A 27,513-nucleotide genomic window follows, 5' to 3' on the forward strand; every position below is an offset into this window, starting at 1 on the left:
ATGCCAGACACACCTTCCCTCCCTGTTGTGACAGCCCAGAATATCTCCAGATATGGCCAAATGCCCCATTGAGAACACTGCTCTCATCACCTTCTTTTTGTACTTTCCAGATAGGGGAAACTGAGGCCTGCAGGGGCCAGGGCTTACCCACGGTTTCACAGCACCTGAGAGCTGCCCAGGCAAGGTGGAGTTGGGGCTGCCCTGCCCATACTCCTTGGCACTCAAAAATCCAGCACACGTCCAGGCAAGCTGTGACTCTGCACCTGTGGGCTCCATCCACCCAAGCCAGGGTGAGAAGAAGGCAGTGAATGCCCCAGGAGCACTCCCCCCTGCACAGTGATGGTCAGGGTGGAGGATAAATGCCCCCTCTCCCTCGCCCCGAAATGGGATTGAGCCTCAGTTGTTCATCACGTATTCTAACTTCCTTCCCTTCCCGGAACCCTCCCCAAATAAACTATTCCCACCCACATCCTTATCTCAGGATCTGTTTCTAGGGAGCCCAAGGATTGCGTTGGATCTTGCCTGTACTTCCCACCTTCAAGATTCTCTGCACTAGATTATGATCTGGAGTCTTTCTGAGCCTGGAAGCCAACAGACTGTGTATGTTTGTCCGGTGGCTGGAGGCCACTGGTAGGCACCGGTGCAGCCCTGTGGGTGGGGCCATCTGTCCAGCATTCATTCAGATTGGTCTAGTATTCTTTCTAATGCTAACGCCCTGCTGAATTTCTTTCTTTCTTTCTTTTTTCTTTTTTTTTTCACCAAAATGATTTTTATTTCCAGTATTTAACTGGATATGGACACAGGCATGACACAGGTTTGGATTCATTAAGTCCTCATGCAGAATTATATTCTTCTTGATAAAGAAGCCAGTTCCATCCAGGATCCACTATCTACACACCTATGTTACAACGTTTATATCAAATCTGGTATCTGGAGAAAAGATACACATTTAATACATTCATTTAAGTTACGTATTTTACAGAAAGATTAAAAATTCAAGTCACACAAAACCCAAAAACTGTATTAAAAGTTGGAATATAAAACTCAGATCCACCTGGAATGACTAAAGAATGGAAGTTCTGTATCCACCTGTGTTAAAACTGGTAAATGTAATGAAATTTGTTACCGATAAAACACATTCATTTATTCAATGTAAGTTATCTAATTTTAACAATATGGCATCCTAAAAACCACATGTATTTTTATGATGAGGCACTTTTGTTTGTGATGAAGCCAAAAGAACAAACTTGTTGCACACTAATGCCAGTGATTTTCTTCAGTGACTTGGGGTATATGCTATGTAGTAAGTTGCAACAAATGCTTTGCTCATTTGTATACAACTATCCGATATATTTTTAAATACATATATTTATTATGTATGTATATATGTATGTATATATAAAATATGATATATTTTAAATACATATATACATATATAATATGTATAACATATGTATATATAATACATATATATATGTTCTTCTGGCTGTAGTAATCCACTGTAAAGCTATTTCACAGTGCAAAATGATGAAACCAGCCCAAATGAAGGCTGCATAGTAACAATTCTGGTACAAGAAAATATTGACAGTTCCTGGAATGTGTAGCAGTAGCTTTTTACTTGCTAGAGTGGACATACCCCCAGTTTAAAGACAGGGATGAAATTGTGATTTATTGCCTGGGGTTTCAGACAGTTTATGAGGTTGGGCATTCGCTGCGGAATTAGCATTTTTGCTCACGTTCTGGAAGCTTTCTCCGTTCATTTGGTCAGGTGACTGCAGTGGTATGGAAAGAAGGGGCCTGTTTGTTGAAGCCAAGGTGCTGGAAGAACCGCCTGTGTCGCACTGAAAGGCCAAAGGTGTGTGGGTCGTGGCTGTTTCTAAGGTGCTTGGGTTCTCCGCCTGGGGAGCTCCACTTTACCCTCTGCTAAGGTCAGAGGTACTAGTGTGTAGGCGTTTCCCGGCCAGCCAGTCTGAGATGGAAAGGTCCTGGGCTGAGCATTTTGGTTTTAACCGGTTCACAGCTGAAAGTTCCGATTCTGCCCGCTCTGCTCGTGCACTTTCCAAAAATTCAAAACGCTGATTTCAGTAGCATCTCTGTGCCCTCCTAGAGTACGTCTGCGTGGGATGCTTTTCCTTTCAGCAGTCTCAGCATTCGCTTTGTGATTCCCTCCTCCAAACATGTCATCCGCAGGGGCTCTGGGTCCCAGTTTTAACCGATCTGCTATTTTCGTTTTCCATGTAGGTTCCTGTTTTCGGATTCGCCTCTGGTGGGTGTCAGAAAGCTCCCACTTGGCTTTCCTTTTTTTCATAACATCAAACGCTTTAGTTAATGAAGGTGTTTCTTTCTCGTTCTTGGCATCTCCTAGACTTCCACTGTCTGACCTGAACCTAGCTGATTTTTTCCTGGAGAGAGTATCACATTCGATGAGTTTATGGGAACTGAAGAGCTTTCTCCGGCTATCTAAACTTGGTGTTAAACTTCCCTCTGTGCAACTCACTTCACTTCCTTCAGAATTTCTCCGGCTGCTCTTAGTCACTTTTCGCAGTTTTCCTCAGAAAAGCCTCTCTGAAGTCAAAGCTGTGGGGAAAACGGGAAACTCGCTCTCACTGTCGGTTTCCACAGGCCGCCCCTCGCTGATGAGTTCGCTTCTCTCGGCGTCTGCCTGGTCCCCGTTGCTCTCTGCCAGGGACTGCATCTCAGGGCTCAGTCAACTGGAGTCCCGGCTAGTCAAGTACGTAGCAGACGATGTGGTGGAAAAATCTGAGGTGATGGTGCTGACATTGGCCAAAAACTCACTGTTTCATTTCTGTGCACTGATGAATTTCTGTTTTTCTTTTCTTTTTTTTTTTTGAGATGGTGTCTTGGTCAGTCGCCCAGGCTGGAGTGCAGTGGCTCCATCTCTGCTCACTTGCAAGCACCACCTCCCGGGTTCACGCCATTCTCCTGCCTCAGCCTCCCAAGCAGCTGGGACTACAGGCCCCTGCCACCAAGGTATTTTTAGTAGAGACGGGGTTTCACCGTGGTCTCGATCTCCTGACCTCGTGATCCGCCCGCCTTGGCCTCCCAAAGTGTTGAGATTACAGGCGTGAGCCACCGCGCCCGGCGTGAATTTCTTATAACGGTTTTATTGAGGTGTAATTTCCATACCATACAACTCATCCATTAAAAGTGTACAATTCAATGGCTTTTTTCTTTCTTTGGAGACAGAGTCTCACTCTACACCCAGGCTGGAGTGCAGTGGTGCAATCTCAGCTCACTGCAACCTCTGCCTCCTGAGTTCAAGCGATTCTCCCACCTTGCCTCCGAGTAACTGGACCACTATGTCTGCTAACTTTTAGAATTTGTTTGTAGTGATGAGGTCTCCCTTTGTTGTCCAGACTGGTCTCAAACTCTTGGACTCAAGTGATCATTTCACCTCAGCCTCCCAAAGTGCTGGGATTACAGATATGAGCCACTGTGGCCAGCCATTGGCTTTTAGTATATAAACGAAGTTGTCCATGCTTCACCACAGTCAATTTTAGAGCATCTTTCTTTTTTCTTTTTCTTTTTAGAGAGAGAGGGTCTCACTTTGTTGCCCAGGCTATAGTGCAGTGGTGTGATCACAGCTCACTGCAGCCTCCAACTCCTGGGCTCCTGCCTCAGCCTCCAGAGTAGCTGGGACTGCAGGAGTGCACCACCATGCCCAGTTACTTTTATATTTGTAGAGATGGGGGTCTCACTATGTTGCCCAGGCTGATCTCCAACTCCTGGTCTCAAGTGATCCTCCTGCCTCGGCCTCCCATAGCACTGGCATTAGAAGTCACCATGCCCGGCTCCATTTGTACCTTTTGAGAAACTGGCAGTCTATTTTCCAAAGTTTCACTCTGTCAAAAAAAAAAAAAATACATTTTTAAACAATAGCATAGCATACATAAAGTGTAAAATCATAAATGTACAACTTAATACCTTTTCACAAACTGAACACTCCCGGAGATCCAGCATCCAGACCAAGAAACAGGATGTTTGCAACCCTCAGAAGCCCCTGTGGGGGTCAGTCCCTTCCAGCCACCCCCCCCGCCAGAGGAACCATTGTCCTGCCTCCTAATAGCACCGTTTCTGTTTCCTTCCTGGATTTTAAATCTTCTCCAGGTCAGGCACAGTGCCTTACATCTGTAATCCCAGCGTGTTGGGAGGCCAAAGTGGGAAGATTGCTCGAGCCCGTGAGTTTGAAACCAGCCTGGGCAATAGAGTGAGACCTCATCTCTACGAAAAAATTGAAAAATTAGCTGGCTTTGGTGGTGCATGTCTATAGTCCCAGCTACTTGGGAGGCTGAGAAGGGAGGCTCACTTGAGCCCAGGAGTTCGAGGCTATAGTGAGCTATGATTATGCAACTACACTAACAGCATAGGTGACTAAGTGAGATGCTGTCTCTAAAAATAAATAACATAATAAATATATAAATATAATAAATGAGTAAATGAGTATTCTCCATTCCTGGTGAGGGGTGGAGCCTGGCAGGAGGGCCAGGCTGAGGAATGTCAGAAGAGAAAGCTTACTCCCAGATCCTAGAAGGAGGGAGGCACCCCAGCGAAGCGTGGGGGCTGGGGCCTGTGGGGCTTCAGCCTGTGGGGCTTCCTCCTCACAGCCCCTTGTGCCTTCCCACCTGCTGGGAGTTTTAGGGGGTTTCCGGAGGTTACAGAACCAGGAAAATATTTTCTAGAGTCCTTGACTTTGGTGTGACCACAGGCAGCCTGAAACCGAAAGCCAGGCCTTGGGACTGGGCGGCCGCTTCCCTTGGCTGGGATTCAGGCACAGGCCAGACACACAAGAGGCCTTCAGAGTCATCCTGCCGGCCATGTGACCCAACAGGCAGGGTCACGCATGTCTTTGTCTGACATCAGAACCCACCTGGAGAGCCCCTGTGTCTTAGGTGTGTCCTGAGACCTAAGCTGGAAGTTCAGAGCACATTGCCCAGAAGAAGTGAGACTTTTTCAGAATGTTTTTTTATTTGGAAACAGGGTCTTGCTCTGTCACCCAGGCTGGAGTGCAGTGGCGCAATCTTGGCTCACTGCAGCCTTGACCTCCTGGGCTCAAGCAATCCTTCTACTTCTCAGTCCCACAAGTAGCTGGGACTATGGGTGTGCACCACCACATGCAGCTAATTTTTGTATTTTTTGTAGAGATGGGGTTTTGCCGAGTTTCCCAGGGTGGTCTCAAACTCCTGGGCTCAACTGATCTGCCCACCTCAGCCTCCTAAAGTGCTGGATTATAGGCATGAGGCATCACACCTGGCCTTGGAATGTTTTAAGGTACAGTCATGACAAGACTCTTGCTGATGCCACGAGAAGCCCCTAGGAAGCAGGGTGTGCTGGCTAGCTTCTGTTGCCTCCAGAGTGGTTCCCCTCCCTTCTCTTCCCTTCCACACCTGCCGCCTGCACAGGTGCTGACCATAAGAGCCCCAATCAACAGGCAGCTGCAGCGCCCACCACCCACAGGCTCCCATTGGCCAATGCGGGCCCAGATAGGAGATTGGAAGGGAGGAGAATGAGCACGCTGTTTTTAGATCTCTGGCTCTGTCCATCAAAGACAAACAGAGCCCACCACTAGTTAATGCACTGAAGAAGATTTCATTCAGTAAAACCATTGCAACAGGGAAGAGGGACCAGCATGAACCGACCCCAATTTCCCCAAAATAAAATGCTGGAGACTGGTTTTTTTTTGGAACAGGGTCTCTCTGTCGCCCATGTTGAAGTGTAGTGGCACGATCATAGCTCACTGCAGCCTCGACCTCTCAGGCTCAAGCGATCCTCAGCCACCAGAATAGCTGGGACTACAGACGCACACCTCCATGTCTACTAATTTTTAGAATTTTTTTTTGTAGAGACGAGATCTCTCTGTGTTGCCCAGGCTGGTCTTGAACTCCTGGACTCAAGCCATCCTCTCACCTCGGCCTCCCAAAGTGCTGGGGCTACAGGTATGAGCCACCACCCCTGGGCGTCCCTGCCTCCATCTTCACGTGGCCTTCTCCTCTCTCTCCTGTGTCTCAAATCTCCCCCTACTTTCCTTGTAGGGACACGAGACATTGGATTTTGACCCGTGTCAAACCTAAATCAAGGATGACCTCACCTTGAGATCCTTAATGAAATTTGCAAAGATCCTATTTCGAATTAAGTTTGCTCATATATGGAGAGTTAGGACTTGAACATATCTTTTTTTTTTTTTTGGTAGAAATGAGGGCTCTTTATGTTGCCCAGGTGAGTCTTAAACTCCTGGGCTCAAGCCACCCTCCCACCTCCACCTTTCAAAGTTCTGGAATTACAGGCGTGAGCCACTGTACCTGGCCATGGACATATCTTTTTTAGGGACACAATTTAACTCACTGCATTCTACCTGCCTCCATTTTTTCCCATCATTCTGCTTTCTATATAGGGCAACAGAAGCCTGGGTAGGTACGCAAGACTGGTGGGGCCTCTGTGAATGAGTATCCAGACAACTGACTAAAAGAGTTTAGGGATTCTCTAAAAAGAGAAGCGAGAAGACAGAAGGGAAGAAGGCATCAAAGAAATAAAGCCAGAAATTTTCCTGGAACGGAAGAATACAGAGCAGTAGATGAATGGTGGTTCTTTCAATATCTTGTTCCGATGAGTGGATGGGAAGCCACCCTGATGATAATGGGTTTGGCAGTCACATGGGATGGAAGATCGAAAGTGGTTCTTAGCCTTTCCACAAGTAGCCTCTTAGTAAGTATAAACTCATACACCATCAGGAGAAGTGAGGCAATGTTGATGAGTAAAGCAGGCATGTGCAAGGCAATAAGGAAGAGTGGAAATTGTGTCCAACAATGGACACAGTCCGTGATGCAAAAGGACATTCCCTTTGCATGAGTCTGCTCAGCCTACCGTATTAAAGTACCATGGACTGGGTGGCTTCGGCAATAAAAATGCTATTTTCTGGCTGGGCACGGTGGCTCATGCCTGTAATCCAGCACTTTGGAAGGCTGAAGCAGGAGGATCACTTGAGGCCAGGAGTTCAAGCCTAGGCAACATAGCACAACCTCCATCTCTATTTTATTTTTTTTGAGACAGAGTCTTACTCTATTGCCCAGGCTGGAGTGCAGTAGCTCGATCTCACCTCACTGCAACCCCCACCTTCTGGGTTCAAGAGATTCTCCTGCCTCAGCCTCCCGAGTAGCTGACACTACAGGCACCTGCCACCAAGCCCGGCTATTTTTTGTATTTTTAGTAGAGACAGGGTTTCACCATGTGGCCAGGATGGACTCTGTCTCTTGACCTCATGATCTGCCCACCTTGGCCTCCCAAAGTGCTGGGATTACAGGCATGAGCCACCGTGCCCAGCCCCTAATGACCTCATTTTAACCCAATGTCCTCATTGAAGAGTTGGTCTCCAAATACAGTCACATTCTGAGATGCTAGGTTTTAGGACTTCGTATGAATAGGGATGGGGGACTCAATTCAGCCCCTAACACCCTCTGTGAAGACATTTCCCTTCACATTAAGAATAATTCATGTTGAGCCTGGGCAACATAGCAAGACCCCATCTCTACAAAAAATATTTTAAAAATTAGCTGTGTGTGGTGGTACACACCTGTAGTCCCAGCTACTCAGGAAGCGGCAGGACTGTTTGAGCCCAGGAGTTCGAGACTGCAGTGAGCTATAATCATGCCACCGCATTGCAGCCTAGATGATGGAGTGAGACCTTGTCCCTAATAAATAAATAAATAAAAATACTTCATTTTGCATGCCAACCACACTTGTCTACTCCCCTACCCCATCACCGGACACATACACACACACACACACACACACACACACACACACACAGAATGGCAGTTTGTAGGCTCCTAGCAACACGTTTGTTGACTGAAGAATGGTGGGAAATGGATGAGGCTAGTTCCCGGATGGGTGGAATCTGGCTTTGCAAGAGTTTGGGGAATCTCTGTTCCCTGCACAGTTCAAATTTGGAGAAGCAGATTAATGTATTTACTTGGAAAAGAGAACTTACCCCTGTGGTTTCTCCATCTTGGGAGGAAGTTCCATGAATAAACAACCAACTTGCTTTTGAAATACTTTCTACCCAAATACTTTGAATACTTAGAATGACCCCCTAGATGATGGCTGAGTTGGGGACAGAATTTCCAGAGCTGGGTCGGCCTAAGGCAGCCGCTCACCCCACTCGCCTTTCTTTGGTCTTCCTTGGGGTCTGAAGATGATCATGGTATACATTGTTACCCTCTCTGGCGGGGGAAGCTCCCTGTAAGCATTCATTGAGGGTCTGCTGACTGCAGAATCTTTTGGTGGTGGGAGAGAGGGGGAAAGAGAAGGCATGTGAGTTTGTGGTAGGCTGGAAGGTGAACCCTGGCTTAGCTCTTGAATTCTTTTTTTTTTTTTTTTTTTTTTTTTTGAGATGGAGTCTCGCTCTGTTGCCCAGGCTGGAGTGCAGTGGCACGATCTCGGCTCACTGCAAGTTCCACCTCCCGGGTTCACGCCATTCTCCTGCCTCAGCCTCCTGAGTAGCTGGGACTACAGGCACCCACCACCATGCCCGGCTAATTTTTTTGTAATTTTTAGTAGAGACGGCATTTCATTGTGTTAGCCAGGATGGTCTTGATCTCTTGACCTCGTGATCCGCCCATCTCGGCCTCCCAATGTGCTGGGATTACAGGCATGAGCCACCGCGCCCGGCCAGCCCTTGAATTCTAACAATGGTTTTTGCCATTTTGTGCTGTGAAATCATGAATAAGTGACTTTGCCACTCTGAGTCTCAGGTTTCCTGTCTGCAAAATGAGGATGTGCCTGCCCACATTGTGGGATGTACCTTACCCATACTGCAGAATTGCTGGGCAATTCAAGTGTGAAATCCTACATGAACATGCTTGCAAAAGTCACAAAGGCCTGGGAAGCAGAGTATCGTCATTGTTATTGGGTGTAACCAGAAATCGGAGAATGATTCAAAATTCACATGTGAGATGAATGCCGTTGGATATAAAGTGGAATGTTAGAAATGGAATCTCTGAAGGATGTGGGGAAGTAGAACAGAAAGGCAGGAAATGTGGCTTGATTTCCTGCTGGCTGCTGTGAGTTGCACAAAGTGCTCTAGTCTGTGTGCTTTGGGTTCCTCATAATAAAATGGAGATCAAAACATCTAACTTGCCAGGTCATTTCCAGAGAATAATAGTAATAAATTGCACAGGTGCAGTGGCTTGCGCCTATAATCCCAGCATTTTGGGATTGAGCTTGAGCCCAGGGGCTTGAGACCAGACCAGACAATATAGTAAGACCTCATCTGTACCAAAAATGCAAAAATTATTCAGGCATGGTGGCGTGTGCCTGTAGTCCCAGCTACTTGGGAGGCTGAGGTAGGAGGATCACTTAAGCCCAGGAAGTGGAGGCTGCAGTAAGGGGAGATCACACTACTGTATTCCAGCCTGGGCGACAGAGTGAGACTCTGCCTCAAAAAAAAAAAGTAATAAATACTAATATGTAGTGGACACTTACTGTGTGCTAAGCACTGGTGTTTCATAGACCACGTCTCCTTTAGGTGCCACAGAAACCCTAAGAAGTGGGAATTCATTTCTACTTCCATTTCACAGATAGGGGCTCAAAGAAGTCAACTAACTTGCCCAAGGTCACGCAGTTTTTGAGAGGCTCCCCAATATGTACTATTTGATCTGCGAAAACTCTTTGCAAGATGTCAAGTTTCCAGTGAAGCTTCAACGTTGTCAGCAACTGCAAATGCTGGGGACAAGGAGAATACAGAACTGGTGAGCAGTGGGTGGATTAATCTGAGAAGCATTCCTGGAAGAAGCAGATGTAAAGTCAGGTTGTGAAGTGCATTAGGATTATTGAGTTCCTGGAGGAGGTCTGGAATGGTGACTGACGTGTGTAAGTCAGGGGCATACAGATGGGATTTAAAGATATGGGGCTGGATGGATTGTCCAAGGAGCGAATGTAGCTAGAAAAGAGAAGAGGAGGCTGGGCGTGGTGGCTCACACCTGTAATCTCAGCATTTTGGGAGGCCGAGGTGAGGGGATCGCTTGAGCCCAGGAGTTCGAGACCAGCTTGGCCAACATGGTGAAACCCCATCTCTACTAAAGATACAAAAATTAACCAGACCTGATGGTACATGCCTGTAATCCCAGCTACTCGGGAGGCTGACACAGGAGAATCGCTTGAACCCGGGAGGCAGAGTTTGCTCGAAATACTCATTGGCTTGAAATTGGGCCACTGCAGACCAGCCTAACCAACATGGAGAAACCCCATCTCTACGAAAAATACAAAATTAGCCAGGTGTGGTGGCACATGCCTGTAATCCCAGCTACTTGGGAGTCTGAGGCAGGAGAATCGCTTGTACCCAGGAGGCGGAGGTTGCAGTGAGCCGAGATCGCACCATTGCCCAGCATGGACAACAAGAGTAAAACTCCAGCTCAAAAGAAAACAAAAAAAGAGAAGAGGTTGAGAAAAGAGCTTTGGGGTGCTCTCATTTGAGAAGTGGAGGTGATGAAGGGGAAATATAGGAGGAGAAGCAACCCCAAGTGGGAAAAACATTTCAGGGAGTGAGTGGTAGACCATGGCAAATGCTGATGGTTTTTCATGTTAGATGTGGCAACAGCAACCTTGACAAGAGCTATTTGGGAGGGAGGTAGGAGTAAAAGCCTGATTGGAGGAGGTTTAACAGAGAATGAGTCCAAGCCCAGTGGCTCATGCCTATAATCCCAGCATGTTGAGAGGCTGAGGCAAAAGAATCACTTCAGTCCAGGAGTTTAAGATCAGCCTGAGCAACATAGGGAGACCTTATCTCTAAAAAATAAAAATAAATTAGCCAGGCAAGACTTTACTCTAAATAGGGAAACCTAATCTCCCTATACGGAGCCCTAAGTAAATAGATATGTGCCACCATGCCAGGCTAATTTATTTTTTATATTTTATTTATTTATTTATTTATTTATTTATTTATTTATTGAGACGGACTCTCACTCTGTCGCCCAGGCTGGAGTGCAGTGGCTGGATCTCAGCTCACTGCAAGCTCCGCCTCCTGGGTTTACGCCATTCTCCTGCCTCAGCCTCCCAAGTAGCTGGGACTACAGGCGCCCACCACCTCACCCAGCTAGCTTTTTGTATTTTTTAGTAGAGACAGGGTTTCACCTTGTTAGTAAGGATGGTCTCGATCTCCTGACCTCGTGATACGCCCATCTCACCCTCCCAAAGTGCTGGGATTACAGGCTTGAGCCACCACGCCCAGCCTATTTTTTATTTTTTAGAGATAAGGTCTGCCTATTTATTTAGGTCTCCAGTGAGACCTTATCACTAAAAAATCAAAACAAATTAGCCAGGCACATTGGCACATACCTGTGGTGCCAGTTACATGAGAGACTGAAGTGAGACTGCTTGAATGTGGGAGGTCAAGGTTGCAGTGAGCGTGATTGTACCATTTTACTCTAGCCTGGGCAACAGAGCAAGACACGGTCTCAGGAAAAAAAAAAAAAAAAAAAAAGAAGAAGAAGGAAGGAAAGAAAAAAAAAAGAGAGAAGAGAAGAATCCGAGATAGAGGAGTATAAGTAATGCTTTCAAGGAGTTTGGCTCTAAAGGGAGCAAAAAACTGGAGTTGGGCTGGAGGAGGATGTGCAGGAACCTAATCCCCCAGAGAGGTGTCTTCTCCCGTTGGCCGTCTCTAGCACCCTGGCTCACCCTCTACATGGTATCCTGTATAGGCTTGACACCAAATGTTTGTAAAATGAGTAGTGATTATAGTAGCCACACCACTCATTAGTCTCCTCATCCCTGCAAGGTTGCTAAGAGGCTGAAAGTAAAACAAAAAAGACCTAAGAAAACTCCCTGTAAAGTGGGGTTCATTCTTCCTTTGTATGCTAAGCATCATCCTCATTGCTAATGCAATTTCTTTTTTGTTTCGAGAGGCTTGGCTTCATGGTCCCATGCTATAGCTGGGAGTGTGAAAGCAGGTACAATCTTTTGGGTGGATGTGTTAGCCCATTTTGTGCTACTCTAACAGAATACCTGAGATTGGGAAATTTACAAAGAAAAGAAGTTTATTTAGCTTGTGGTTCTGCAGGCTGGGAAGTTCAAGGGCACAACACTAGCTTCTGGCGAGGGCTTTTTTGCTGTGTCATATCATGGCAGAGAAGGTCAAATGGGAAACAGACACATGCAAAGAGGCAAAACCCAAAGGTGTCCTGGCTTTAAAACAACCCACTTTCAAAGGAACTAATCCATTCCATTGAAAATTAAATCCAGAATACCTGAGACTGGGTAATTTACAAAGAAAAAAACTTTATTTAGCTTGTGGTTCTGCAGGCTGGGAAGTTCAAGGGCACGACACCAGCTTCTGGTGAGGGCTTCCATGCTGCATCATATCATGGCAGAGAAGGTCAAATGGGAAACAGACATGAAGAGGCAAAACCCAAAGGTGTCCTGGCTTTATAACAACCCACTCTCAAAGGAACTAATTCATTCCCATGAGAATTAATCCAGCCTCACAGAGCCCATTCATTACTGCAATACTAGCACCAAGCCATTTGTGGGGGATCCCTCCCCATGACCCAAACACCTCCTACTAGGCCCCACCTCCCAACACCACATTGGAGGTCAAATTTCAACATGAGTTCTGGTGAAGACAAACACACCATGTCCAAACCATAACAGTGGGCAAGCTGGCAATAGATGTCAACAGCTAGGAAGTCAAATGTATATGACCATTGCAACATTGTTTGTAACAAATCAGATCAATGTCAATGTCCATCATTAAAAGGACTTGATTAGATTAACAATGATATATTCATTCTGTGCAATATTGTAGAGCCATTAAAAGGAATAAAGCAAGTAAATACACAAAACAAACAAAGGAATGAAGCACATTTGCATGCACTGACATAGAAAGGGGTCCAAAATACGTTACATGAAACATTTGAGAGTCAAGTTGTATAACAGTATTATTATAGAATGATATTTAAAGATTTCCCTAGATTGCTTCTAGAAAGAGAGACTATGTATGGATAGCTGGATTTATTTCTTTTAAGTTTCAGGGAGAAGAAAGGAGGCAAGGACAGTGTAGGGAATAATATTCTCACTTTGAAGATGGAGTTGTTATTTTCCAGGGGAACAAAGCCAACTCTGAAACCCCGTCCTAGAATCTGAGGCTGAGCAGCATGGGGAAGAGTTTATTCTTTTTTTTTTTTTTTTTTTTTTTCTGAGACAGTCTCACTCTGTTGCCCAGGCTGGAGTGCAATGGCATGATCTCGGCTCACTGCAATTTCTGCCTCCCCGGTGCAAGCAATTCTCCTACCTCAGCATCCCAAGTAGCTGGGATTACAGGTGTGCACCACCACGCCCAGCTAATTTTTTGTATTTTTTGTAGAGATAGGGTTTCACCATGTTGGCCAGCCTGGTCTCAAACTCCTGACCTCAGGTGATCTACCTCAGCCTTCCAAAGTGCTGGGATTACAGGCAGGAGCCACCGCATCCAGCCTCCTCAGGAAGAATTGATTCTTACCTACAGGTCACTTTCCAGGTGCCCATGGAGGTGACTTCACCCAAAACTGGGTTTTCCCAAACATACCACCCCTGAAATTCCCCAAGTCCTCCTCGCTGATTCAGGGGGTAGGACAGGTAGGTGAACAAACACCGTCTGCTAAGAGAAGGCAGAATCATAGCAGGTAAATCCTTCCAGCAGGGTTCCCATAACCTGTAGCAACTATTGTTACCATGAAAACCCAAACCATAGCCGCTATTAGAGGAGAAGCCATAGATACTGTTCTTCCCAGGGCTTAACTGTGCCAAGATGAAATTAGAGGCTTCATCCATTCATTTATTCGTTACCAGGGGTTTAAATCTAACACCAGCCCCTATGATGGGCATTGGGAACATGAAGGTCCATAAGACCCATTCCTACCCATTAAGGAACTCACAGTCCCAAGGAACGAAGGTAGGCAGTTAAATAAGTAATTATAATTCCATGAAAGGACTTAGTGAAAGCCCAAGTATTCATTATCTGGCCCCCACCCTTCATCCATAATAAAATTTTAATAATGTTTTAATAAAGTATCTGGTCATCGGTAAGTTTAATTTTCAAGTTTAGGTCTCATGAATTTCATTTCCACGTTTCCTTAGGCCCTTCTTGCCTGTGAGTTATTTCTGTAATATTTTTAACTTTTTGTTTTGAAATAGCTATAGACTCAATTGACCTTGCCAAGAGAGTGTCAAGTGGTATTGTGTACCTTTCACCCAGCTCTTCGCAACTGGAACCTCTCCCATAAGTATAGTGCATTACTAGCACCAGGAAACAGTCCAACAGACTTAACTAGATTCTGGATCAGCAGAACCTTTTCGAACCCTAGTCTGGCTCTGTCCCTCATATCAACACCCTCTTTCAGTCCGTCTGTCTCTGAGTGTACGTGATCATTTGCAAAGTGAAACTACCATCCTTGCCAAGTTACAGAATTTCCTGAAGTCAATGTAAATGGCGCTGGAGAGCTATTCAAAGCACCCACAAAGATATCAACAAATGAGCATGTGGTAGACATAGGCTAAGAAACAACTGAGAAAGAGGAAATTGACAAGAAGACTGGACAGGTGCTTAAAACAGATAATTTCATTATGAAAAGACAGAGAAAGACCCGTTGGTAAACTAGTAGTACTTTCAAACGTTTTTGTAAAAATGACTTCCTTTCTGTATGATCATGGTGTGAAACTTGCAGAAAACGATGTCATATCATGTGTTCCAACAAATTTTTTATCAGAAAATTATGTCTAAAAGAAAAAATATACATCAGTCCTGGCTTCATACTCTGTTCAATCTAAAAATTAGTACAGTATTGCAATTGTAATTTCATTAGCTAAAGACAGAATAGTGTCTACAAATTTTTGTTTCATTTAGTTTCATTTTTAAGGTAGAGTCTCAATCAAATAATTAAATCCTTTTTCCCCTCAATATTTACTGTGAAATTTTAGTCCCATTCTGACTAGATTTGCTTTTACCTGACTTTCTCTGACACTAATGATCCTCGAAGATAAAAAAATCTCCTGCCAAGGTATTATAGGGCAAAGGACACAATAACCATTTCTGCAGGAAAGTGAGTGAAACCTTCCACTAAGTAACATTTGGGCTGGGTATTGAAGGATGTGTAGGAGTTCACCAAGGGAAAATGAAGGGGAAATCTGTGCAGTTAGAGTGTGGTGTGTCAGAGTCCGAGAAGGAGGGGAGAACATGGCTTCCTTTCTGATGCCATGTGTGGGCTGCAGTGAGGTTGCAAGCAGAGTGGATGAAATGCAGTAAGAACAATTTCCTGTGATAGGGGATGAGGCTGTGCAGGTGAAAAGAGCCTTCCTGAAGAGCTGACGCTTCATCCAAGGCAGTGGAAGCGTTGCTGGAGGGCTTTGCGATAAGGAGGGACATGACCAGTGGTGCAATTTAGAAAGATCCCTGTAGCTGCCACGGAGGACGATGGTGAAGGCAGGAAAACAAACAATCATCATCATCATCATCATCATTATTATTATTATTATTACTATTATTATTATTTGAGATAGAGTCTTGCTCTGTCATCCAGGCTGAAGTGCAGTGTGATCTTGGCTCACTACAACCTCTACCTCCCAAGTTCAAGCAATTCTTGTACCTCAGCCTCCTGAGTTGCTGGGACTACAGGCACACCCCACCACACCCGGCTAATTTTTGTATATTCAGTAGAGATAGGGTTTCGCCAAGTTGGTCAGGCTGATCTCAAACCCCTGATCTCAAGGGATCCGCCCACCTTGGCCGCCCAAAGTGCTGGGATTACAGGTGTGAGCCACCATGCCCAGCCAAACTTTAAAGAGTGGTGGTTAAGATGAGACCACTCTAAATGAGACCACTGTGTGGAATCAGGCTCCACCACTGACTAGCCTGGGACCCTCACTTAAGCTTGATGAGCCTCAGCTTCTTCATCTGTAAAATGGGAATGATGATTGTACCTACCACACAGGATTGCTGGGAGGACCAACTGTGAAGTCATGTGCTTAGACCATGTAGGGAGTCAGGTTCAGATGAAAAGTGATGAAGAAGATTTAAATTACAGATGATAGGCTGGGTGCGGTGGCTCACACCTGAAATCCCAGCACTTTGGGAGGCCAAAGCAGGCTGATCACTTGAGACCAAAAGTTTGAGACCAGCCAGGCCAACATAGCAAAACCCCGCCTCTGCTAAAAATACAAAAAAATTAGCTGGGTGTGGTGGCACATGCTTGTAGTACCAGCTACTCAGGAGGCTAGGGCAGGAGAACTGCTTGAACCGGGGAGTTGGAGGTTGCCATGAGCTGAGATTGTGCCATTGCACTCAAGCGTGGGCAACACAGCAAGACTCTGTCTCAAAAATATATATATAAATAAATAGATAAAAACAAAACACATTGCTGGTCTGGCACAAAGATAAGGCTCCTTAGATCCCACAAATGGCATGAAGTCAAGAATGCCGGTGAGCACTCACTAAAGGTTTTTTTTTCTTGAAGGTTCCTATCAAACTCTAGAGAACCCAAGCTTCCTCGTTTGAAAGCTGTAGAGCATACTGGGAAACCTCAGGTGAGAATGTTTGTTTTGCTTTTGTTTTTTTGAGACAGGGTCTCACTCCATCACCCAGGCTGGAGTGCAGTGATGCATTCACGTCCACTGCAGCCTCACCCTGCTGGGCTCAAGCGATCCTCCTACCTCAGCCTCCCAAGTAGCTGGGACTACAGGCATCATCAAGCCTGGCTATTTTTTTTGTATTTTTTGTAGAGACAGGGTTTCGCCATGTTACCCAGGCTGGTCTTGATCTCCTGGGCTCAAGCAATCTGCCTGCCTCGGTGTCCCAAAGTGCTGGGATTACAGGCATGAGCCACTGCACCTGGCCACAGGTGATAATTCAATGGTAGATTTCTGCATACAGCAGAACCCTAATGGAGTACACTGTCACTTTACTAAAGTAAAGAGCTAAACTCTGCCAGAGAAACAGCTTTGAAACTTGCCTGTCCTAATCTTAGGGTTGAATGTAGGAGAAGAAAAATATCTTACCTGAGAACTTGTCATTACAAAGGGGTCCTTACTCAGGTTTGTGACCTGAATTCATGCTATCTAGTAATAATAATAATCATCATCATCATCTAAAGATGTTATAAATTAGAAGTAGGGTGCTTAAAGATTAGCAGGGGTGGAGTCAGTAATTCCTCTCTAATGGAATTTAACTATATTCCAGGGTTCAAAGGTCACCTACAGTAAAGTTCTAAGGAAATGAATAGCTCACATCAAAAAAAAAAATAATAATAATAATCACACACACAGCCAAAGAAGCACAGCATCTTGAGTGGAAGTAAATAGAAACAATAGACAGTAAAAACAGAGGCCAGGCTCGGTGGCTCCCTCCCGCTTTGGGAGGTCAAGGTGGGAGGATCACTTTAGGCCAGCAGTTCAAGACCAGCCTGGGCAACATAGTGAGGCCCTATCTTTACAAAAAAGTTTAAAAATTAGCTGAGCGTGATAGCACGCGCTATAATCCTAGCTACTTTGGAGGCTGAGGCAGGAGGATTACTTGAGCTCAGGAATTCAAGGACTGGAATTGAGGAATTCATTGAGCAGTGATCACACCACTGCACTCCAGCCTCGGCAGCAGAGTCTCTAAAAGATGAATAAACAAACAAATCCAGAGGCTTCAGATACCAGAATATAGATACAAATGTGTAAAATCAGAGGTGTGCTTAAGCCAGCTGGTGTAGATCAGGAGAGCTGTTTGTGGGTATCTCTTCAGAACTCCATGTTCAGCAATATCACATTGGTAGCCTGAAATTGTCCATGGTGGGAATATTTACACCATGGAGGTGGGCAAACACTAAATTAGGGCTTCTTTTTTTTTTTTTTTTAAGAGACAGTGATACAGTTGTTTAATATTTACTAGAAGACTGCTGAATATATTTTATTTATTTACTTCTTTATTTTCAAATACCAACTCAAACCAGATGGTGAATTTATTTAAAGATTAACGGAGAAGCTTAAAAAAAATCAGGGAACAGGGACTATAAAGAACAACTGGGCAGTAAACATTGATTCACGCCTGTAATTCTAGCACTCTGGGAGGCCACCCAAGAGTTTGAGACCAGCCTGGGCAACATAGGGAGACCCCATGTTTACAGAAAAATTTTAAAAATTAGCCAGACATGGTGGTGCATGCCTGTAGTCCCAGCTACTTGGGAGGCTGAGGTGGGAGAATTGCTTGAGCCCAGGAAGTTGAGGCTGTAGTGAGCTATGATTTCACCACTGCACTCCAGCCTGGGCAACAGCACAAGACTCTGTCAAAAAAAAAACAAAACCGAAAAACAAAAAACAGAGCAAATTTTACAAAGAACAAAATAAAACTTCTAGAAATGAAAAATATAACTAAAAATGAAAACTTAGTAGACAAATTAAATGGTAAATTAGTAGATTTTCTGATTCACTAATTCTGAAGAAGAAAGATATGAGAGATATGTTAAAAGACATAGATGACAGGTCTAACATAAAACAAATTAGAGTTTCAGAAGTAAATAATAGAGAAAATGGGAAAGGTAATAGTTAAAAATAGGTGTATATCTTTGTATATATGCATGTCTATTCAAGAGAAGATTTATCTTGAATGTGCTCTTGATAAGACTTCAAAGGTAAGAATAAAATGCACTCTGACCTGGAAACTTTGATCTTAGCTTACTAACTGCAATTTGCCTGCAATGAGTATTTAGTCTATGTCTTTTAAAACTTCAGAGCAAGCCAGGCGTGGTGGCTCACGCCTGTAATCCCAGGACTTTGAAAGGCAGATCACTGAGATGTTAGGATTACATATGTGACACACCACACCTGGCCCAGATTTACCTTTAACTAATAAGACTGTAAGCTGCATAAGACCAGCAATTTTCTTTTTTTTTTTTTGTTCATGATTGTTTTCTCTGTTTCTGTTAGTGCCCCACTGAGGTTGATTCATTTATTCAATAAATGAATGAGTTTGTTAGATGGCTACTACATGCCAGGCCCAGTCTAACACATGATGAACATCATTTCCCAGATGAGGAAACTAAGACATAGCACTATAAGAGGGCATGTTCAAGCTTATATGTAATAAAGCAGGGATTCAAATCCACTTATACTAACCACATGGCCAGGTGCGGTGGCTGACACCTGTAATCGCAGCACTTTGGGAGGTCGAGGTGGGTGGATCACATGAGGCCAGGAGTTTGAGACCAGCCTGGCCAACATGGTGAAACCCTGTCTCTACTAAAAATACAAAAATTAGCCAAGTGTGATGGTGCATGCCTATAATCCCAGCTACTCAGGAGGCTGAGGCAGGAGAATCACTTGAACCTGGAGGCAGAGGTTGTAGTGAGCTGAGATCATGCCACTGCACTCCAGCCTGGGTGACAGATTAAGACTCTGTCTCAGAAAAAAAAAAGAATAATGATAGAGGTGGCAGGAACGGTAGTGGTGATGATGGTGGTGGTGATGACAGAGGTGGTGATGATGGTGGTGGTGATGATGGTGGTGGTGATGACGAAGGTGGTGACGATGGTGTTGATGATGCTGGTGGTGGTGATGGTGGTGATGATGATGGTGGTGCTGATGATGGTGATGGTGATGATGAAGGTGGTGATGATGGTTGTGGTGATGATGGTAGGGATGATGATGGTGGTGGTGATGATGGTGGTGGTGATGACAGAGGTGGTGGTGATGATGGAGGTGGTGATGATGGAGGTGGTGATGATAGTGGTGGTGATGATGGTGGTGGTGATGGTGGTGGTGATGGTGGTGGTGATGACCATCGTGGTGATGATGGTGGTGGTGATGATGATGGTGTTGGTGACAGAGGTGGTGATGACAGTGGTGGTGATGATGGTGATGACAGAGGTGGTGATGATGGTGGTGGTGATGATGGTGGTGGTGATGGCGGAGTGGTAGAGGTGATGGAAGTAATGGTGACTATGGAAGTAGTGGTGGCAATGTGGGAGTGGCAGAGGGGAAAATGGTGCTGGAAATAATGGGGTGGAGGAGGAGATGGTGAAGCCAATTCCAGTACCCAACCAGGCCCAGGTCTCCTGACTCCTACCTCTGGCCCACATGAGCCACAGTGGGTCATGCTGTCATCCTGTAGACGACACGCCAGTCTCCACCCACTCTCCCCACTGCTTTCAGTCATAAGCCAGGAGTGAACTCCACATGCCTTGCTGGGAAACCCAAGAAGCAAAGGTAGCAGTCCACATCCCTGAGCAGCGGCCAAGGTGACTCAGGCTGAGATGCAACAGCCTGGTCTGTGGGCAGGCACGCAGCAGCCACAGGGGCCAGCCTGGACACGCCCGTGGATCCAGGGAGCTGATCTCCTCTGCCTCTCAGGGGGAAGTAGCCACCCCAGCAGATGCTGTGTTCCCAGCCCTCTTCTCCTTTTTAAAATCTGCAGCCCAGCGTTCCTCCCAGGAACACAGGTTCTGGCCCAGGTTCTGTAACTTACACCTTAGCCGCATCCGTAGAGTAAGATGATTGATGCTTACCTTGAATTATTTTTGGTGATGATGAGACCATATACAGAAAGCATCTAACTCCCCAATATTCTCACTCAAGAAATGATATCTGAATTTTAAAAATTATATCATCATTGATTTCTAGCTAGAGGAGCAGGAGGTAGAGAAGCCAATTACCCCTCACCCAACAGGTAGGTGACCTCAAGGACCACCTGAGCCCCAAGCCTTGAACTGGGGAAATAGAGCCTGAGCATTTTACATGTGACCAGCTTCACTGCCCTTCTCAAAAGATCCCTCAGCACCTTCTCTTTCCCCTGCTTTCAGCCTCAGGCCCCAAGCTTCTCATCCCCAGGGCCCCTAGTGTCTTCAGAGTCAAGACCCAGGTCTTGATTGGTAACTAAACTGGTGTTTCCCAAAGTGTGGTTTCTGTGCCACCCTGCTGGCAGGCAGATAACTGAGGGAAAAGGGGTTCACCCATAGGTGTTAAATAACAACCAATCACTTAGTAAGAAAGTCCCCTCTCAATTCATCATCATCTTCATCATTATATTCGGTTACACCACATGAAACAGCAATTTTTATGAATCTAAAACAAACAAATATCAGCAGTTTTATATGACTCAATCGAATAGGATACTTTAGACATATAAAAAGTTATAAAGAATAACGGCCGGATGCAGTGGCTCACACCTGTAATCCCAGTACTTTGGAAGGCTGAGGCGGGCTGATCAGGAGTTTGAGACCAGCATAGCCAAAATGGTGAAACCCTGTCTCTGCTAAAAATACAAAATTAGCTGGGCATGGTGGCACGTGCCTGTAATCCCAGCTACTCCAGAGGCTGAGGCAGGATAATCACTTGAACCCAGGAGGTGGAGGTTGCAGCGAGCCAAGATCGTGCCACTGCACTCCAGCCTGGGCAAAAAGAGCGAAACTCTGTCCCAAAAACAACAACAAAGTTATAAGGAATAATGGCTAGGCTTAGTGCGGTGGCTCTCACCTGTAATCCCAGTGCTTTGGTAGGCCGAGGCAGGAGAATCGCTTGAAGCCAGGAATTCGAGATCAGCCTGGGCAACATTGTGAGACCCTATTTCTACACAAAATTTAAAAATTAGCCAAGCATGGTGGCACACGCCCAGCTACATGGGAAGAGGCTGAGGTGGGAGGATCACTTGAGCTCAGAAGGTTGAGGCTACAATGAACCATGATTGCACCACTGCATTCCAGCCTGGACAACAGAATGAGATCCTGAATCAGAAAGAAAAAAAAAAAAAAAAAAGATGAACAGTATTTTCTTTAAAATGACCAGTTTTTTGTGGAAGAGCAGTCACAGAGAGCCCTGAAGGCAAATAACTTATGATGATTCTGGAAGGAATTACAGGTTGGTAATCATAGATGACCAATGCTACCACTGGTGTGGAGATTATACTAGCAGCTGAGCTCATGAGAAGATTCTAGAATACCTATATCTGAATGCTGTACCTTTAGCAACCTGTGTTAAGGGTCTCTTCTTAGAAATGTAGCAGTCCCAGGTCATAGCTTATGGATTCACTTTTACATGTAACACTATACTATGATGAAACCGAAGGGGAGAAGTTGATAAAAGATTCAACTATTAAACCTCTAAAACTCACTCAGTGTCCCAATGTGTAATTTATTTAAATAACTTTATTTTTAACAAACATCAACTTCCTACACTTTGATTAGGTTTATTAAGTTTAATTGGTTAAAGCTGTACGTACTCCAGAATGTTTATAAAAGACATTTCTATCTATTCTTATGGTGATTTTTATTTCTTTTTCTTTTTTTTTTCTAGCACAGATAAAGCTGCTTCGTGTGTCATAATGCCCACGTGTAAGAATTTTTCTGGCATAAATACTGAAGAGTGGAAATCCTGAGTATTATCTAATGATTTTATAGGCATTACCAAATTACTACCCTAAGCAATTACGCCATTCTACATGCTCTCCAGCAAAGTAGAATTCCCGTTTTTCTACACCCTTAACATTTTTACTTACCTGTTGATGCAAGAGAGCTTTAGCTTGGTGCCACTCTATCTTTAATACCTTTCTAACACTTGCTAACTACCTTTTGTCGCAAAGGGAGATAGGTACCCCGGATCAGAAACTCGAACAAACTGAAATCTAAACTTTCATATTATCATTTTACATTCTGCCTGGGTTGTTTTTTTGTTGTTGTTGTTATAGTTGCCTACTATTCTTGCACAAGGGATGCTGTCTTTCCAATTGTGATAAACATAGGAAATTTCCTTTTAAAAGAAATTAAATCAGTAAGACAGAGTAAAACAAAATATTAGGTAAATAATTAGTACAGATTGCATGTGATTTGGAGGAGAAAAAAAAAATCATGCAGGAAGCTCTGAATAAGTAAAGATGGGAGAAGTAATACGCCAGTGATTAATTGCAGGGGAATATTGTTGAGCTCAAGACCAGTGGGTTCTGCAATTAGGTAACACCTCCCTGGAAACTGTAGTATTTCAGAAGTGAAAAATCCTGGGTACCATGTAATCCGACCTATGTGTTTCATGGGTGACGACATTGTGGTCCAGAGAGAGGAAGTGTCTTGCCAGTAATGGCACAGTGAGTCAGTGGCCAAGTGGAGGCTGGCACCCAGGTTTTCTCCACCAAGCACATGACAAGTGGTCACTGGATTGACAGGAACAATCAAAGCAGACTTGTTAAGTGATTAGAACAACAGATCCTTATCCCTGGCTCTGTGTACCCACCGTTTGCTGTTTCGTCATCTTGTAATGCAGATCTCCTGCAACCTATCTTTTTAGCTTTCTTTTTTTTTTTTTTTTTTTTGAGACGGAGTCTCGCTCTGTCGCCGGGGCTGGAGCGCAGTGGCCGGATCTCAGCTCACTGTAACCTCCGCCTCCCAGGTTTACGCCATTCTCCTGCCTCAGCCTCCTGTGTAGCTGGGACTACAGGCGCCCGCCACCTTGCCCGGCTAGTTTTTTGTATTTTTTTAGTAGAGACGGGGTTTCACCGTGTTCGCCAGGATGGTCTCGATCTCCTGACCTCGTGATCCGCCCGTCTCGGCCTCCCAAAGTGCTGGGATTACAGGCTTGAGCCACCGCGCCCGGCCTTTAGCTTTCTTTTATCTGAAAAAGTCTATTTCTGTCTGCATTCTTGAGGGATATTTGCACTGAATGTAGAACTCAGGATGAACATATTTTAAAATCTTATCTCTTCTAAGATATTCTTCCGCAGTCTGCCAGCCGCCATGGTTTCAAATGAGAAGTCGGTGATCATTCAGGTGTTCTCCTATATGTACTGTATTATTTTGAACTGGCTGCTTTCACGAGTTTCTTTTTAGCTTTGGTTTTCAACAGTTGGGCTATTATGTGCCTAGGTGTGGTTTTCTTGCATTTATCCTACTTAGATTTGCTAAGCTTCTCAAATCTGTATTCCTTAAAAAAAAAAAAAAAAAAAAAGGCTTTGGCTATTTTTTTTTTTTACTTAAAACAGCACTAATTTATTTTGTTAACATTACTGTATAAGTCTTACGTGGGTCTCAATGGGCTAAAATCAAGGTGAATTTGATTCCCTTCCAAAGATTGCAGGACAGAAGCTATTTCCATGGTTTTTCAAGCTTCAAGAAGCTACCCACATACCTTGGCTTGTGACTTCCTTCCTTCATCTCCAAAGCCAGTAACATTGTATCTCTTTGACTAGTCTTCCATAGTCACATCTTTTGTCTCCATTTTCTACTTTTTAAAATTTCAATAGTTTTGGGGGGAACAGGTGGTTTTTAACTACATGGGTAAGTTCCTTAGTGGTGACTTCTGAGATTTTGGTGCACCCACCACCTGAGCAGTGTACACTCTACCCAGTGTGTAGTCTTTTATCCCTCACCCACCTAACCCTTCGCCCTAGACTCCAAAGTCCATTATATCATTCTTATGCCTTTGCGTCCTCATAGTTTATCTCCCATGTATAAGTGAGAACATATGATATTTCGTTTTCAATTCCTGAGTTACTTCATTAGAAGCATCTTTATTGAGAACACATTAGCTATTATTTCTTTAAATACCTTTTCTGTCTCATCCTTTCTCCCCTTTCTGTGACTTTATATATGTATAAGTTGAACCTTTTGAGATTATGCCACAAATACTTGAAGCTCATTTTAAAAATTATTTTCTCTTTCTTCTTCAAATTGAATAACCTCTACTGTACCATTTTAAAATTCTTTTTCTTGTTTCATATCTATTTTGCTGTTAATTCTACCCAGTGACTTTTAAAACTTCATGCATTGTATTCTTCACTTTGAAAATTTCCATTTGGTTATTTTTTTAATAGATTCTATTTCTTATGGTTTCTATTTTTATGCTAAAATTTCCTATCTTTTCATTTTGATGAGCGTATTTTCCTTTACATCTTTGATGTCTTTTTCCTCCATGGTTATAATCCTAGCTTTAAAAATCATTGTCTGCTAATTTCAACATCAGCATCATCTTGAGGCGTTTTCATTGATTGTCTTTTTCTCTTGAAAATGTTACTTGTTTCTTGTTTCTTTATATGTCAAGTAATTTTGTTTTTATTTATTTATTTTTTGAGACAGAGTCTTGCTCTGTCACCCAGGCTGGAGTACAGTGGCTCTCGATATTGGCTCACTGCAACCTCTGCCTCCTGGGTTCAAGCAATTCTCTGCCTCCGCCTCCTGAGCAACTGAGATTACAAGTGCCCGCAACCATCCCCAGCTAATTTCTGTAATTTTAGTAGAGACAGGGTTTCACCATGTTGGCCAGGCTGGTCCTGAACTCCTGACCTTGTGATCCACCTGCATTGGCCTCCCAAAGTGCTGGGATTACAGGCATGAGCCACTGCACCTGGCCTATGTCAAGTAATACTGTATTGAACACAGGACATTAGGGATATGTCATGAACACCCTGGATTCTGTTATAATCTGAACAGCGTTAATATTTTTGGATTTTATTTCAGTAGGAATATAACTTGGCTGGAATCAAATGCAAAATCTCCTACCCCTACACCCATTGCAGCTCAAAATTTAGCTCAGCCTTAGCTGAGCTGCTTGGAGTCTGACCTATGAATACATATGTGGTCCAGAGGCCAGCCAGATATTTGGGCAGTTATACACAGAATTTGGGGCTACTCTTTTCTCCCTCTCTGTCTGGGATTTCTACTTTCCAGTAGCTATTTTTGCCCCAAATTCTATCCTCTGATTGTAAAGGGCAGTAAACTTTTCCTTTTTTTTTTTTTTTTTTTTTTTTTGAGATACAGTCTCACTCTGTGGCCCAGGGTAAAGCATAGTGGCAGTATCACAGCCCACTGCAACCTCAACCTCTCCAGGCTCAAGTGATCCTCCCACCTCAGACTTACAAGTAGCTGGGACCACAGGCATGAGCCACCACACCCAGCTAACTCTTGTAATTTTAGCAGAGATGGGGTTTCTCCATGTTACCCAGGCTGGTCTCAAACCCCTCAGCTCAAACAATCCTCCCTTCTCGGCCTCCCAAAGTCCTGGGATTATAGCTGTGAGCCACCATGACCAGCCTTTTTTTTTCCCCCCCTTTTTAAAATAAGAGTCTTAACTGCCCTGCACAGCACTGATTGAAATTTGCCTTCAGACTAAACTCATGAACTAGGAAATTCACTGGTGATATTCTCATTATCCGTGTGCTGACTCCCTTCCGGTATCTGCCTGGCCTGTCACTCTCCAGTGCCTTCAGATAGTTGTTTTTTATATTCTCCCCAGAGTTTATAGTTGTTACCTGTGGTAGTGATCATATGGGAGCTGGTCAGCCATATTGGAAATGGAAATCCTTTGTCTCATTTAAGTGAATAATGCAAATGGCCCCATCTGAGAGATGATAGTCCTGAGTCTGGAAGGAAACAAAGTCACGGCATGTTACAGAATGGGCAGGAGAACACTCGCCTATGGGTTCTTTAAAACTGGGTTGGGGATTTTTAGAATCATAAACCAGACTGGCTTCTATGCAAATCCTCAGTTTTGTGCATTAGTAAGTTGGGGATAGTCTTAACAAATAGTCAGTATTCATTAAGTGCTTACTAGGTCCACTTAATTTAAGCCCCTTAAATGTATATGAGCTTGGATTGCTTTTAGTGGGAAATTTTGCAGATGAGGAGACTGAGGTTTTGTGAGGTTAAACTCAAGGTGATAGTAGTTTGCAAGATTAATCACTAATAATGATAATGATGGTTTGTATTTATTGTATTAATATCATGTTGTAGATAATGCACTAGGAACTCTATTTATGGTATTTCATTTAATCTTCCCAACAACCCTATAATGTAAGTACTGTTAACAGAGACTAAAAATGCTAATTAAGACAGGCTGGTGGCTCACACCCGTAATCCCAGCACTTTGGGAGGCTGAGGCAAGAGGATCACTTGAGCCCAGGAATTCAAGACCACCTTAGGAAACAGAGTGAGATCCTGTCTCTGTTAAAAACAAAAAATAAAAAATTAGCGGGGCATGATGGTGTGAGTCTGTAGTCCCAGCTACTCGGGAAACAGAGATGGGAGGTTCATTTGAGCCTGGGAACTTGAGGCTGCAGTGAGTATGATCACGCCACTGCACACCAGCCTGGGCAACAGAGCAAGACCCTGCCAAAAAAAAAAAAAAAATGCTACTTAACACGCCCAAAGTCACATAATTGTCAAGGAGCAGATCTGGAACTTGAACATAGGCAGATTAGCTCCAAGCCTATTTGCTTAACCTCTATACCACAATGCCTTCTTGCTATGATAAAACATCTGAAAAGACCTATTACCCTATAGGTCCTCTACAGAGGCATGTTGCCTTCCTCTTAGCAATACGAGATTGGCTCCAACAGAAGACTGTGGGCTTCTCTGGCACATGCACCTGGGTAGGACCCAGAGAATACCTGTGGAGTCTGAATCAACCCAAAAGCCAATATCCATCCGTTCTTCAGGAACCCCAGCCTACAACACAAAAGAGGAAATCTTCCTAAGTAGAAATAAACTGTAATAAATTGCAGAGGTTCCCTCGTCCTGG

The 27,513-nt window shown here is 44.2% G+C and overlaps 1 pseudogene; it reads right to left on the minus strand.

The window, feature by feature from the left end:
• Positions 1 to 682: 682 nt before the first annotated feature.
• LOC102139984 (rho GTPase-activating protein 21-like) lies at positions 683 to 15,406 on the minus strand (annotated as a pseudogene).
• Positions 15,407 to 27,513: the final 12,107 nt, after the last annotated feature.

The sequence above is a fragment of the Macaca fascicularis genome, chromosome 20, assembly GCF_037993035.2.
Source record: "Macaca fascicularis isolate 582-1 chromosome 20, T2T-MFA8v1.1".
NCBI classification, from domain to species: Eukaryota; Metazoa; Chordata; class Mammalia; order Primates; family Cercopithecidae; genus Macaca; species Macaca fascicularis.